Here is a 15694-nt window from a genome sequence, read left to right on the forward strand (position 1 = left end):
TATGAAAATTGTTGTTCACACATTTGAGAAGGTTGTGGCACATATGTAAAATACGGTTTTGCCGCATCAGCAGTTAAGTACCGAGGATTTCAAAATCCGGCTGCAGTTAACTGCCGAGGAATTCCTCGGTAGTTAACTGCCGAGGTTTTCTGAACATAAACAGAACGAAACAGAAGCAGTTTCCAGTTTCATTGTTTTTCTTCAAACACATCCCAAGCCAATCCTCGGTACATTTTCACGAATTGCAAGCCAATCAACCGCACATTATCACAAGTAAGTACCATTAATCATTGCAATGTTAATGTTAGTTTGTTTAGGTTTATTTTTTTAAAAAATTAGAGTAGTTTGCATGTGGTTAGGGTTGATTTTAAAATTGACAATTTAATGATTGCATGTGTAGTTTTTGAATGGATATACGAATGTAGTTGTTGCCTATGCTGTTTAAATGATAATGTGGCTTTGAATGGTGGCAAATGAACACAATTTGAATATGTTTTATACTTTGCACACATAGTGTTTGATAAAATGCCTCAATGACAATTTTATTGATTATTTAGTTAGTCTATGTTATGAGAGTTATATTGAATGATGTTTAGGTTATGATGGAAATGTTGCACACAAATTATATTGAAATGATGATTATATTGAACGATTTTAGGTTTAGTTATGTTTATGTTTATGGAAATGTGAATGTTTATGTTGAAATGATGATAATAATGATTATATTGAATGTTTATGTTTATATGAATGATATTAGGTTATGGAAATGATGTTCATTGTTGTACTTTAATGTGTTTGATTATGTTTATGTTTAGTTTAGTTTTAATGTAAATGTTTATGTTTAGTCTAGGTTTAATGTGTTTGATTAGGTTATGGAAATGATGTAAATTTTTTAATTGTTTGTGTAGATATGGCCGATCAGGACCCCATTGATCCATCTAAGATGATTGGTGGTAGGCGTGCTCAGACACAAAGCTACCGGAAGGAGAAGGAGAGGAGAAACGCACATATCCCAAAGAGGGGAAGAGGTCGGAGGGGGGATGGTTCAGGGACTTCTCAGCCTTCTGAGGCTTCTCAGGCACAGCCTGAAGAGTCGCAGGTGGTTGACCCGACCCAGGAGTTGGAGTACCTGAATTATCAGGATCACCATGATGTGACTGACGGTGGGTACGACGAGCAGTATATGCCAGAGCAGCCGCATATGCCAGAGGAGCCAGACGAGGATGACATTGCAGCAGTGGCTGCCCCGGAGGTGTTACCTAAGGACCCTCCCTTTCCTGGAGGACCTCAAAACATATCTCTGCTTCACTCTTATGTCAATCATATGGCATTGCCGCTTTGGTATAATTCAGAGAACGTAAGTATTGTTTTTTAAATGTTCTTTCTTTATGTTTAATTATGTGTGTGTGTTTGTTTAATTATTATATCAACTTTTATATGTGTTTTTTTTTTTTAATTCCTTTCTTTATGTTTAATTATTTTCTTTATTTTTTCTTTCTTGATTTAAATTGTTTTATTTATATGTTTTATCTAAAAAAAATTATTTATATGTTTTCTTTATATGTGATTTTCTTTATATGTGATTTTCTTTATTTTTATTTTAGCATTTGTTAAGTTTTATATTTATTAGTTAAATGTTTACATTGTTTAAACTATGTTTATTTTTCTATTTTTTCAGTGCCGCAAGAAGCGTACTGTAAAACCAATTAATCATGGCCCTATGATTTTGAGTCTCGGACGTCCAAACGGCAATCTGAGATGGTTTTGGGATCCGCTTAGGGAGAGTGGCTTACATGACTTGGTCTACTTGGGCTACGCCACTGTGCCTCACGCTTTGCTGATGACTCTATGCGAGAGGTGGCATCCCGAGACCAGCACTTTTCACATGCCCATGGGGGAGATGACTGTGACTTTGGACGATGTCGCATGTCTTATGCATGTCCCGGTGGAAGGGCGGATGTTGGGCCACCAAAAGAAGATGTTGAGATCGGATGGAGAGGCACCACTGGTGAGGCACTTGGGTGCGTCGCAGAGGGAGGCAGAGAAAATCTGCAATAGAAAGTATGGTGGGTACATTAGTTACCCAAAGCTGAGGGAGTTCTATTCGACGCACCTTGGTAGAGCTAACATTTTGGCGGATACAGAGGATCCAGAGGAGCTGGAGGAGTTGGGGAGGGTTAGGACTTATTGTGTGAAGTGCTACCTTCTCTACTTGGTTGGATGCTTGTTGTTTGGGGATAGAAGCAACAAACGCATCGAGTTGATCTATTTGACGACTTTGGAGGACGGCTACGCGGGGATGCGTACTTATTCGTGGGGAGGGATGGCACTTGCATACCTGTACCATGAGTTAGCTGAGGCCTGTTTGCCCGGAGACAGGCAACTAGGGGGAAGCGTGACACTGCTCACTGTAAGAAAAATTAATTTTAAATTTTATTTTATTTGTTAACTTTAATTTATTTGTTAACTATTATTTTTTTTTTGTTATATATTTTTCGTGCACAATTATTTATAAATGTGATTTGTATGGTTTGTGCAGGCATGGTTTTTGGCGCACTTCCCTAAGTTTTATACCGTTGATCCAAACCCGGACTACATTGAAAATTTACCGGTTGCGGCAAGGTGGACTCTTCAGAAGGGTCATGGAGAGGGGACCACGTATCGGATGGCACTTGATCGTATTACGTTTGAGTATGCTGGAGGCCGTACGAATGGTACAGGGAGATCCAGGCTTTCGAGGAGGTATTCTGGTATTCAGGCTGGATTATGTGCGGTGATCGTAGGGTGTACCGTCACTTGCCTGAGAGGGTATTGAGGCAGTACGTATACGTCCAGTCCGTCCCTATACCTCGGTCTGATATTGTAGAGTTGTCACCGGCTGAGATTGTGCAGGCCTTCGTCGACTTCCGCCCTCGCACGCTTAAGGCGGCCGATTGGGGTGAGCATGCAGGAGAGGATACATGGCGTATGGCAGAGGGCTACGTACGATGGTATATCGTTGTGTCTCACCCTCAGATTTTGTCACTTCTTCCGGGAGATATTCTGAGGCCTCCAAATGAGGAGCAGATCGTTGCAGAGCAGTAGGAGCGGTACGAGGCGAGAAGCTCCCCTGACACCTACGACATGGTTAGCGGCGCTGTTGCCCATGCTGAAGAGTTTTTGGGCCAGGAGGTGATGAGCATGACCCCTCAACAGTTGTATGCGGCCTTGCATGATGTTAGGCAGCAGATCGCATCGATTATTACCAGGAGGAGAGCCCAGAGACCAAGGAGGAGACACCAGCAGCATCAGCAGGACCAGGACCAGCAGTAGGATTAAGACTACTAGTATTTTATGTTTAGGATATATTTTTAGGACTTGGTTTTATTTTCGTAACATTTGGCCGTTTTGTTTGTACTTTCATGACATTTGTTGTTACTTTGTTTCGATGACATTTTTTTTATGACAATTGTTCGTTTCCGTATTATATTTTCAATTTCAATTATGTTGGTAATTTTCTTCGACTAGCTTTATGGTTTTGCATTGAAACAATGAGTTTACAATGTGTAAAAACACATGTAACAGGTTCTGCCTTCAACAGGTTCAACCATTTTCTGGCTTCAGGACGCCTCGGTACTTAACTGCCGAGGTTTTCCTCGGTACTAAACTGCCGAGGTTTTCCTCGGTACTTAACTGCCGAGTTTTTGTTTTATGTTGTTTAGAATAGTATTATTTTTGAAAATGTTAAATTATAATAAGTACACAACATTAATTCAAATAAAAATGGCGTATTGAATAAATAAATTCGATAAGTACACAACATTAATTCTTAGACAATTTTATTTAGATATAATTTCATCTACGTTACAATACATTGTGGTATCATTACATTACATTACGTAAAAGACATGTACGTCAACTATCATTACATTACATTCGGAAATGTACCTTCCAACTACAACAATTATCTTACCTCTGAATGGAGTCAATTCAAACTAGCTAAATAGCAGGACTCCAGCATTCGTCCAGAAGTATTATTGTTCCATTCCAAATGTTAAATTCTGGTTGGTCTTGGTTTTAAATGATAGTATCTAAGAGCCAACGGAATGAGGTCCAGACCTTGACACTTTGATACCATCATTTAAACGAAGCCAACCAGAAATTAACATTTAGAATGGAATAAAAACACTCCCGGTCGAATGCCGGTGTCCTGCCATTTAACTAGTTTGAATTACCCCATCCAGAGGAAGACAATTGTTGTAGTTGGAATGTGCATTCCAACTACAACAAATGTCTTACCTCTGTAATGGGGTAAATTCAAACTTGCCAAACAACAGGACTCAAGCATTTTGCTCAGCGTTCATGCATTCCTTTGAAAAGAATAAATTTTTGTTAGGCTTGATTTAGTTGAATGTATTCCAGTGCCACCGAAATGAGGTCCATCCCTTGACACTTAATACCTTCATCTAAACCAGCCAAACAAAAATTTAATCTTTTCAAAGGAAAAACATGAACGCTGAGCGAAATGCTTGAGTCCTCGCCGTTTGGCAAGTTTGAATTACCCCATTTCAGAGGTGAGACAAATGTTGTAGTTTGAATGCACCTTACCCTAACTAATGACGATCTTATGGCGGAATCAAGCTGTTGATGATATCTTCAGTTGATCTCAGCAACGTCACCCGCATATCGATCCACTGGAACATGATGTACTCCCAAAACATGCTCGTCACGTTTTCGTCGTTCTTTAACTCCACCCAAGTGAATGATACCCTCCCCTCCTCGAGCGTCGGACGTTTATACCGGACGTTTTGCACCCTCCTTGTGTCTCGGAGTTGACTCCTTGGTTGAATTCATTCAGTTGATCCTCGAGACCTCTTAACGTTACATCAAGGCACCGAACCTTCAACCTCTGAGGTTCTCCGCCATTGAATTCTGCATGAACGTCGATCCATCCGGCCATTGTTTCAAATCTACACACATAGAAATTTAAAATAATCAATGAAAAACTCATTCAAACATTTCATCAAACACTTAATGTGCAAATTATACATAGACTCTAAAAATCATAAAAATAACCCTAAAATGTAATTGTCTAAAAAAAAAATAACGTAAAATATAACAAACTTATTCAAATTATATTTACTCTTAAAATAAATCATATAGTCTTACTAAAATAAAATAAAAAATATAAAACACCAAATTAAAAAATAACCCTAAAATTTTAAATTATAACATGCAAACATTTTAACAAAATTAATCAACTAACATCTAATCTAAAAATGATTTATAACATGTAAATCTAATTAAAAACTAAAATAAAAAAATTAATTTAAAACACCAAATTAAAATATAACCAATAAATTTTAAACTATAACATAAACATCATACAAACATTTTAACTAAATTAATCAACTAACATTTACTCTAAAAATGAATTATACTATGTAAATCTACTCAAAAACTAAAATAAAATAAATCTACTCAAAAACTAAAAAATAAAAACATTTATAACAACTAAAATTTAAGTTAATAGCATTATAATTACTTACTTGTGATTTTGTTGAATAAATTTGGTTGGATTTGGTTGGGTTTTTTAGAGAAATTTGTGAGAGAGATTTGAGAAAAAAAATTGGAAGATGTGATGAATAATGGAGATGAGAGAGCTTCTGCCAGACTTGTAGCAGAAGAAACTCGGCAGTTAACTACCGAGGAATTCCTCGGCAGTTAACTGCAGCCGGATTTTGAAATCCTCGGTACATAACTGCCGAGGGGGCAAAAGCGTATTTTACATGTGTGCCACAGCCTTCTCAAATGTGTGAACAACAATTTTCTTTAAATATAAGCAAATGTCACTTTTTAGGTCCATTCATTTAATGATGTATGTGGTTCATAATATGATGGACCACATACATCATTAAATGAATGAACCTAAAAAATGACTTTTGCTTATATTTAAAAACGGAGGGAGTACTATTTAACGAAAAAAAATCCGTAAATGGCAAAGGATTTGAAATCTCTTATAAAAGGACATTGAGTGTTTGAAGAAACCAAGAGAAATACATGTAACTAATTGTGTCGAAACTCTGATGAAATTTTAGCGCAAAATCATTTGTACCGTGCTTAATTAGTTTACCACTTTTAAGTGTTTAGAGATACTCTTTAGATACAGTGGTTAATTAGTTTACCACTCTTAAAGGTTGAAGTGTAAATAAACAAATTCTTGCAAACTCTTAATCATGTTGGATTGAAGGAAGTCATCAAGGAGAGACAAGAAATCATAGACGTGATGAGACAAGATGAAATCTTAGACGTGATGTTTAACTACTTTTGTAATCAAGCTTGATTATAGTGGAAAAACCTCTCAAGTATGAAGGGACTAGACGTAATATTGGATTGTGGAATGAACCGGGATAAATATCTGTGACGATCTTTTCTCTCTCTCTCTCTCTCTCTCTCTACTGCTTATCTTTCATACGCTCTCGATCTATTTGAAGTTAGAAAAGATTTTTTTTTTTAAAAAGGCAACACAATTCATAATCTACCTTTCTTTTGTTTTTCTCACCCTTGTATTGCTCCTTCAAACATAATTTTTTTATATAAAAAAGGTGCACAAATTATATATATACACGTGAAATATAGTCTTGTAGTAGAACTTTATCATTTGCTGCAATCATTCCAACCTTCTTAGAATAATTTGAGGTGATTTTGTTTCTTAATGGCAAACAATGAGACGTGATTATCTTATCAAAACAACAAATTGATAAAATGATACTACATGTTTACTTTTTCTTCAAACCTTAAGTATTGTCTAAACCAGCAAGGCTTACTTCGACATGTATGCAAATCGTCCATAACACCAAGAACAAGAAAAAATGCCAAGTTGTTAAATTCATCGAGGGAGGATGGTAAGATTCCTTGGTTCAGCTTCCCTGCAATATAAGTTAATAATGAATACATCTTTATGTCAATAAGCTTTGTATATTTCACAAATGCTTCCATAATAATGAATACCTTGAGGACGGTTACAATAAACTTATAAATGCTTGTTAGAATTGATGGTGATTTTGACAAAAACTATACCTTGGAGCTTCAACAAAATCATGTTGTCGTTATTGTTTTGTCAAACTCACCTTGAATCTAAATATACACTAAATTACTTGTTACATAATTTAAAAAAAAAATAAAAAATAAAATCCTAACTTGAGGCACATTGAAGTCCAAAATCTGCACCAAATTATAGTACAAAACATAATCAAAGAGACAAGAAAACACATTTGCAAGTTTTAATGAAATGGCAGCCGAATGTGCACAAGGTAGATTAGAGTATTATGATAAATGTTTCATGAAAACATAAAAATGGCGTAAAAAGTATAGAACCATGTGCAAGTTTCCACGGCCGCGGCAGGAGAGTTCCGGCACGGTAGCAAGGTCGGAAAAAAAATATGGTTTGAAATAATGGAAGAAATTACAACCTGGAAGAAAATAGAAGATATCAGAATCTAGAAGAAGAAAATATGAAAAACTAAAAGTGGAAAAATAAGTGAGAGAAAAAAACAAGAACAAAAACAGTTGAAAAAAATTGGTGGGGTTAAGAACCTACGCGCGCTGGGAAGAAAACGAGTGGAAGGAGTAGGATATTTTCTAGTTTATTCCATGTTTGTTTTAGAACTTACTCGCTAAGAAAGAAAACGAGTGGAATGAATAGGATATTTTCTCGTAAATTCCGTGTTTGACTTTGAAGAAACTGCCCCGAAAGAAGTAGGAGTGACCAACAATTAAATAATGTTATATTTTTTTCTACCTTTTTTAAGTGTATTTTTTTTTATTTGAAGTCGTGTATGTAATAGTCTCTAACACATTTTAATACATTATCTTCTATTTTGTTACAATTTATAAGGTTAAATATTCTTTGTTACTTATAAAAATCTTAAATTTCATTTTTAATCCATCAAAAAAATTTCATCATGTTTGGCCCCCCAAGTATTTTACATAATGAGTTTTTTGTTCCTTATTTTAAGTAAACTCAAGTGTTTATTTCAGTTTTTTTATTCAAACATGTTTAGTATATTATAGAAATCTCTCTTGCAAAAGTTCAAATTTATTTAACAAATGATAAATTAAATATGAATTATTATATTTTTAGTGCTTAAAGTTCATATTTAATTCAGTTTTTTAAAAACTAAATTTTTGTGGAAAAGATTGCAATAGTATTATAAACATCCCTATAAAAATTCATTCAAAAATACAAATAGTACACATGAGTTGACTTAAAAACAGTGACCAAAAGTTGTGATGAAAAACATTTGGGAGACCAAAACATGTTGAAATTTTGTAGAGAGACTAAAAACAAAATTCGATATACTTATATGGATAAAAAAAACTTATTTAATCCAAATTTATATGAGTCTCATCAAATTTATGTTTGACCCACATAATTTGTAAGTAGTGCTTATGTCTCATAAAAATTGTCACATTTGTGTTTTATTTGTCTCAAAATAATTGTTATTTTAAAATCTTGTGTAATATTCATTTTATTTTTTCATTATTATATAATTATTTATTGCATTTCACTCAAATTAGCTACTCGATTATCGACAATTAATATGTATGTTTTAGTAAATAATATTAATTTTGTAATTGAAATTAATTCAACTAATCATTTTCTTGATAACTATATTCGCATGGATCGTTTAGTTACCTTATTAATCTTTATCGAGGTGAAAAAACAACAATATTTTGTGTCCTAAAAAGTTGTACTCCCTCCGTTCATAATTTGTTTGTCCTTAAAATATATCATCATAAAATTTCTAGATGTATTTATTATTATTTTATAAAATATAATTCTTATCAATACTATCAATTTGTCTCAAAATACGCAAAATCAACATTGAAATACAAATGGTATTTTATTTAGAAATACTCCCTCCGTTTCAAAATGAGTGTCGCTTTAACAAAAAAATTTGTTTCAAAATGAATGTCAATTTCAGTTTTCAATGCAATAATAACTTTTTCTTTTCAATTTTACCCTCCAATTAATACTCTGCACACTACTTCCGAAGTATTAGTTTTAAAACTAACCAATAGTTAATAAGGATAATTTGGTAAAATAACCATTCTCTTTCTTTTAATCATTGCATTTCTTAATATGTGTGTAAACATCTAAAACGACACTTATTTTGAAACGGAGGGAGTATATAAATGGTATTTTATTTAGAAATAAGAATACATAATTTTAAACAATCTACTATAATACCCTTGAATCTTGATTTTTATTAGAGGTTCCAATAATAAAAAGGGGGGTAAAATATTTTAATAAATTATTACTACTATTTCTTAGGCTGGTGTGGTGTCTCTCTAGAAACCCGCACACTTTCTCTTGTCACACATGTCTTACTAAGCAAACCAGCTGGCTTTTTACGCTTCTAAAATATCTCACTCTCACTCTCACTCTCACTCTCACTGTCACCTTTTTCCCTCAAACACTTCCCTATATATATGACACAACTTACTCTTGACTTTCTTAAGTCTCAAGCACGAAAACAGCAACCTCTTTACTCATCTTCAGTTCCAACTTTAACCATCAGAATCTTTTCTCACTCTCACAGACAAAGACATATGTATCCAACTAACAACTCAGTCTCTTCCTCTTCCTCCGACATGTCGCTGCCGAATTCAGCGGGCTCTCATTGGATGTCAATTTGCAACGAGGAGATGCGATTAGCAGCAAGTACCCCAAAGAAGCGTGCAGGGAGGAAGAAGTTCAAGGAGACACGCCACCCGGTTTATAGGGGTGTCAGGAAGAGGAACTTAGATAAATGGGTTTGTGAAATGAGGGAGCCAAACAAGAAGACTAAGATCTGGCTAGGCACTTTCCCAACTGCCGAGATGGCAGCCCGTGCCCACGATGTTGCTGCAATGGCATTGAGGGGCCGTTACGCCTGTCTCAACTTTGCAGACTCGGCATGGCGGCTCCCCAAACCTGCCACTACTCAGGCAAAGGATATACAAAAAGCAGCCACAGAGGCCGCCGAGGCTTTCAGACCAGAGAAGACTTTAATAACTAATCACAATGACAATGATAAAGAGAATGACATGGCTGTAGTTGACACTGCCACTGCCACTGAGGAGCAGAGTATGACTTATATGGAAGAGAAAGAAGAGGGAGGGATGAACATGCAAGAGATGTGGAGTAATATGGCGCTAATGTCCCCTACACATAGCTTGGGGTATTATGAGTATGAATATATTCATGAAGACTTTCAAGATGAGGAGGTATCAGTTTGGAGTTGTTAAATTTTTTGTAGGAAAATGGAATTTTTTTAGTTTGATCCGTGTGGTTTACATTTATTTATTTTTGGATTGTAGTACAAACCTTTTTAATAGACGGATTCTTTATAGGTTGAAATTGGAAAAGAAATTCTTTTTGTATTCTTTTCTTCGAATGTAGTCACTAATGAAACCATAAAGTGCATCTCATTCCTTTTATGATGTAAGAAATAAGAAATATTTTGGTAAATATCTGTCTATTCAAGTATTTATGTATATTGGCATTTGGTTACAATTCCAAATTTAGACATAGAAAATATAGCCTATTGCTACCCATGTTTAGCTAATTAAATTACATTGAAGAGAGAAATCAGTGTCTCTCTTATATACTATCACTACATAAAACGCGTATAGATTGCAACGATTATTTGGCCATTTTTCGGGGTTTTTAACTCCCACGTAATATTTTGCGAGAATTTTTAAAACCCCCCTTTGTATCAATTCCACAAAGAGCAATGCTATATCTCTAGAAAAAAAAACATCAAGAATTATTCAAGAATAAAGAGCAACCAATCACAATGCACTATTTGCCACAATTCAAGGAGGTGTGGCTGAAAAATAGGAAGTAGACAAATAAATCATGCAATTAAAATTTGCCACTTGTGTCTTAAAAAATTCTTGATGTTATTTTCTAGATAAATAGCATTTTCCTTCCACAAATTAGTTGTGTGAGTTTTGGATGACCGCCAGGATATGTCTGAAAACCCACGTAGTATGTCACAGTCATTTTAAGGGGGTTTTTAACTTCCTCAAATACATTACTATTTTTTAATTTAATTTATACATTTTTATACTTTTGTGCACGATTATTTTTTTATACTTTTTTTCTTCTTCTAATTTATAGAAATTTTAAATATCTAATAAATTTTATCATTACACTAAAAATTGCAAAAGAAATTTTTAACCATAATAACATGAATATAAACATCCGTATATAATAAAATATCAAATGTAACAACACTTTTGTAATGCTCTCATTGTACCATAATAACATAAATGTGTTGGTCTATATGGCCAATAAGGATGTAAGCTAGAGGGGGGCGGGGGTGAATAGCTTTTTGAAAAAGTTTTACGGAGTTTTATCAAAATCGATTTGAAATGTTTTGAATAATTGGAAAAAAGCTTGAACAATCACAACAATTACAAAAAGTTAAAACTTTGTGCTAATAAGATTCAATATAGAATTGAAAGATTCACAATATAAATCTTATTACAATCAAATATTAATAGTTCTTGTTGCAAAATAAGACAATTTCGAATCCAAACCTATGATGAAATATAACAAGCTATCAATCAAAATCACAATGTATATGCAATTGATGAATTGTATAGGAATTGAAACTAATTGATCCAAGCACAATAGTAAAACCTAACTCAATGAATTAGATCAATTTTTATCAAAATTACTTAGATCAATTATCAATTTTATAAACTATTAATTAATCAATTAACATATATAATTAACGAAAATTAAAGAGGATAAGGAAAAGAGAATGACGCCGATATTTTTATAGTTGTTCACCCATACGTCCTCGCTTCGGGCTACGTCAACTCTTCATGGTGAAAAACGCCTCCACCAAGGTCATCCACTAATAGTAACAATGTTGAATACAAATGTGATTACAAGAGTTCCTTGGAACAATCCTAGTTCTTCAACCCCTATGTAAGCACTCCCCCAAACTTCAAATAACCTTTGAATTTGGTGCTCCTTGAATCTTCGAATCCTTGATTACCCGTGCACCCCTTCGAACTCTTCACTCAAGTCTTCAATGCTGCGTACGGTAAATGAATCTCATTCGATTGCAAGAACAATTAGAAAGACCCCCAAGACCTTTGGAGGTGGAATGAAATTACTCACTTCACTTTGGAACCTTGATTAAGCCTAACCAATTTTCTTGAAAGAACCAACTTACGATCCCTACTAGCACCTTAGCAAATCATATGACTCAAAGCACAAAGTGATTCTAAGAAAAAAAGTGTTTAATCATGAAGAATTTATGAACAATGAGTTTATGAAACCTAGAGAGAATAGATGCAAATGATTCAATAGTTTGGGTGTTATGAGGAAGTGTGTATATATAAAAAAGGGTGGCAAGTGAAAAATTCCGGCCAATACAACACAGTGAATCGATTCACTAAATGTGTGAATCAATTCAGACTACTAAATGACAAGCAGGCTGACAATGAAGATTGATACGCATCAGACACCTTTTGAATCAATTCAAATGTTTCCAGATGAAAATTGATACGATTCAAAATCTTATGAATTGATTCAACCAAAGTCAGAAAGTTTTCATGATACAATTCAACATAATTTGAATCGATTCATGTGATAATATTCATAAAAACAGTGAATCGAATCACTGTGATGCTATTCATGAAAATTTGACTCGATTCAAAAGGTGTGACACAAGGAAAATGGACAGAAAGAATGCTTGATATGAATCAGTGAATCATGAATCGAATCACGAAATTCAAGGAAGGATTCTCCTATACATGACAATACACAAGACATCAAGGGATCACATGACACAATGAGACAACGAGTTTCTAAGCTAAAGCTAATCAACATGAAAAAAACATCATCAAATAAATCTAACTATTTAAACATCATCAAAACACAAACCTATAACTAATGTAATATCATCTTCAAAATGTAGTTAAAAACATCCATATATAATCAAATATCAAATGTAACAGCACTTTTGTAGAAGCACTTTTGTAACGCTCCTTGTAACAGCCCGATTTTTCTAGCATAATTTTAATTTATTATGTGTGTGCTTGTGTGTGATTATTTGGCTTTGTGTGTATTTAATTTGGGATTAGTGGATTTTTGGCATACAAGGGTATTTTAGTCATTTTTAGACTAAGGGGTATTTTGGTCTTTTGGCGAGTAAAAGTAAATAAGTCATTTTATTAAAAAGATTATTTTTGGCCTTTTTAGTGGGAATAATTATTGTTACCGAGTTACTAGTGAATTGGGGTAATTATTTAGAAACGGTAAATTTTTCGTGTTTTAATGATTTAAGTGAGTAGTAACTTTGGTGAATTAGTTTGGAAGAATATTGAGCCAATTAGAAACCAAACCCAATTAGGAGATGATATATAAACAAACTCATATAAGAATTAGGTTAAGCCTTCATTTCATTTCACAAAAACTAAAAGGTAAAGAGAGATAGGAGATCAAGAGGAAAGAAGAAGGAGCTAGAGAGAGAGCTTGGGGTTTGAAGAGCAAGGAGCAAAAGTGAAGCCTAAGCTATGATTTGTGAAGCTAGAGGTAATGGGGATGGTTCCTTTTCAAAATTAAGCTATAATCTCTTAAATTCAATTATAGGTTTAAGTGCTTTGGTGTTAATTGTGACTTTTTGTACTTTTGAATGATGAAATTAGTGCTCCTAATTCATGTGAATTTGTGGGTGTAACGCCTTATTTCTATTTAAGCGATAAAACACGCGAATATAGCAAATATTCAAGAAATAGACGCTACGTCTCAAAACTAAACAACAACTTGCATGCATAGATATAAATCTCAACAATCGCAACGGACATATAATTATACATCTCCATATCGAATCAATAGATATACCATGGTCATATACATCATCAACATAAAATTTTCCAAATCTCAGCAAACAGTACATCTCGATGGATAAAATAAGTCCAACACAACTAAAAGACACTGACTCGACCTAATCAGAGCCCTAAACTATAACTCCAAAATGATAGCGGAGGCTAACTCCAGCTATCCAAGCACTCACCGCAAGCGGACTACTCCTGCGCAACGTCTACCCATCCATACAGACAGGTAGGCGGTCAAAACCACTGGAGGTTAGTATTACATCAATCATAATCAATATAAATAACTTGATATAGATAAAACAGTTCAATTCTCAAATATTCATCATGAACATCTAACCTCCACATCTGCATTCATATAACAACCTCAATCATTGCAAGTATATGATCATTTAGCACACTCATCATCATCATCATTCATCATCCAATACAACAATCAAAACTCATGCAATGTGATATGCCTAAACTCGACACATACATGCATGTGGTACCAAATCACCTCAAGGTCGTCACCTCCGATGCAACAAAAACATCGTAATCACCTCAATTGGATATAAAATCCGCCACCATCATTCATGAATGCATGAACATATGACTCGACTACAATGCATATGTTCACACAAACAAATCACCTCTCCATCACCAACATTTAGTATATATGCAATCGACAACAATTCACCATCATATATACAATCACCAACAAAATCCATAATTCAATCAACATATGGTTGTCACATATATACATCATCAAACATCTCCACATAAATTATATCAACTATCCACAAGGGATTCATAAAGCAATCGGCTCTTACAAACATTTTCAATTAAGTTTGTCTCTCAAAATCACAACATTGGAAGCATTTAAGCCAAAACCAAGTAAACAAGTTCCAATGCCTCAACTAAGTATACCTTTAGGCCACATGTGGGTGCAGTAGAGGATACTTTAGCGTTTCATCGGCCAAACACGATGAATTCATGAAAAACTCAAAGTTCGTCTCACTTTGCCACCTTTATAAAAGAATACAATTTTCAAAGCAAAACAAGTTAAAACATGATGAGACCAATCACAACCATTTGTAGAAATCATATAAACATTATACAACCTTAATCCCACTTCAATTTCTGGAGAAAACTAGTTTTCGGAAAAATCAACGTTTGGACCGTTTTTCCAAAGTTAAGTGAAAATTGACAAGATTAAGTCCAATTCGATTCAAACCATGTTCCAGTAGGATTAAGTGCATTAACAGAGGTTTAACAAGTCAAAAGGAACATTTTAGAAAGCTCGGATTGGTCCCCAAGTAAACGAATCAAAGAATCAAAAGTGGCTGAACAGGGCATGGCTCGCTTAAGCGAGGTCAGATTCGCTTAAGCGACCAGCTTACAGAGGCTACTGGACCTCGCTCGCTTGGAGCTCGCTTAAGCGAATTGCGTCCAAAACCTGCAGATGAGGCTCGCTTACAGCTCGCTTAAGCGAACTGTGTCCAGAAGGTTCTGGGAAGGCTCGCTTAGAGCTCGCTGATGGCTCGCTTAAGCGAGGCTTCATCAGTCCAGTCTCCAACTTTCAGGTTTCAAACCCATTTCACCCCAAAATTCCCATTTTGATTCTCCCAAACCCCAAAACTTGTTCCAAAAGATGTTTATAGGACATATATGCTTTCAAACACTTAAACATGCACAAGTTTTGAAATTAAAGCATCAACACAACAAAATTCATCACTTCACCAAACTTCCACAACTTTCAACAACAACAACAATTCTCATTACCACTTCATCAATTCATGATACCCAATGCATCAATTCATCAACAACACAT

General features: G+C 34.6%; 1 long non-coding RNA gene and 1 pseudogene across 2 annotated transcripts in view; both read left to right on the forward strand.

Annotated features, from left to right (window-relative positions):
• The window catches only part of LOC146916428 (uncharacterized), an 84036-nt gene that overhangs the window by 56662 nt on the left and 11680 nt on the right, over nucleotides 1-15694 (forward strand). The gene's annotated exons all lie outside the window — the stretch shown is intronic.
• Nucleotides 9518-10495, forward strand: LOC146916434 (dehydration-responsive element-binding protein 1E pseudogene; annotated as a pseudogene). The gene has a single exon (XR_015015053.1). The product of XR_015015053.1 is annotated as a dehydration-responsive element-binding protein 1E pseudogene (transcript).

The sequence above is a fragment of the Medicago sativa genome, chromosome 6 (genome assembly GCF_051527215.1).
Source record: "Medicago sativa cultivar Bolivia chromosome 6, Bolivia_mono, whole genome shotgun sequence".
Classification (NCBI taxonomy): domain Eukaryota; kingdom Viridiplantae; phylum Streptophyta; class Magnoliopsida; order Fabales; family Fabaceae; genus Medicago; species Medicago sativa.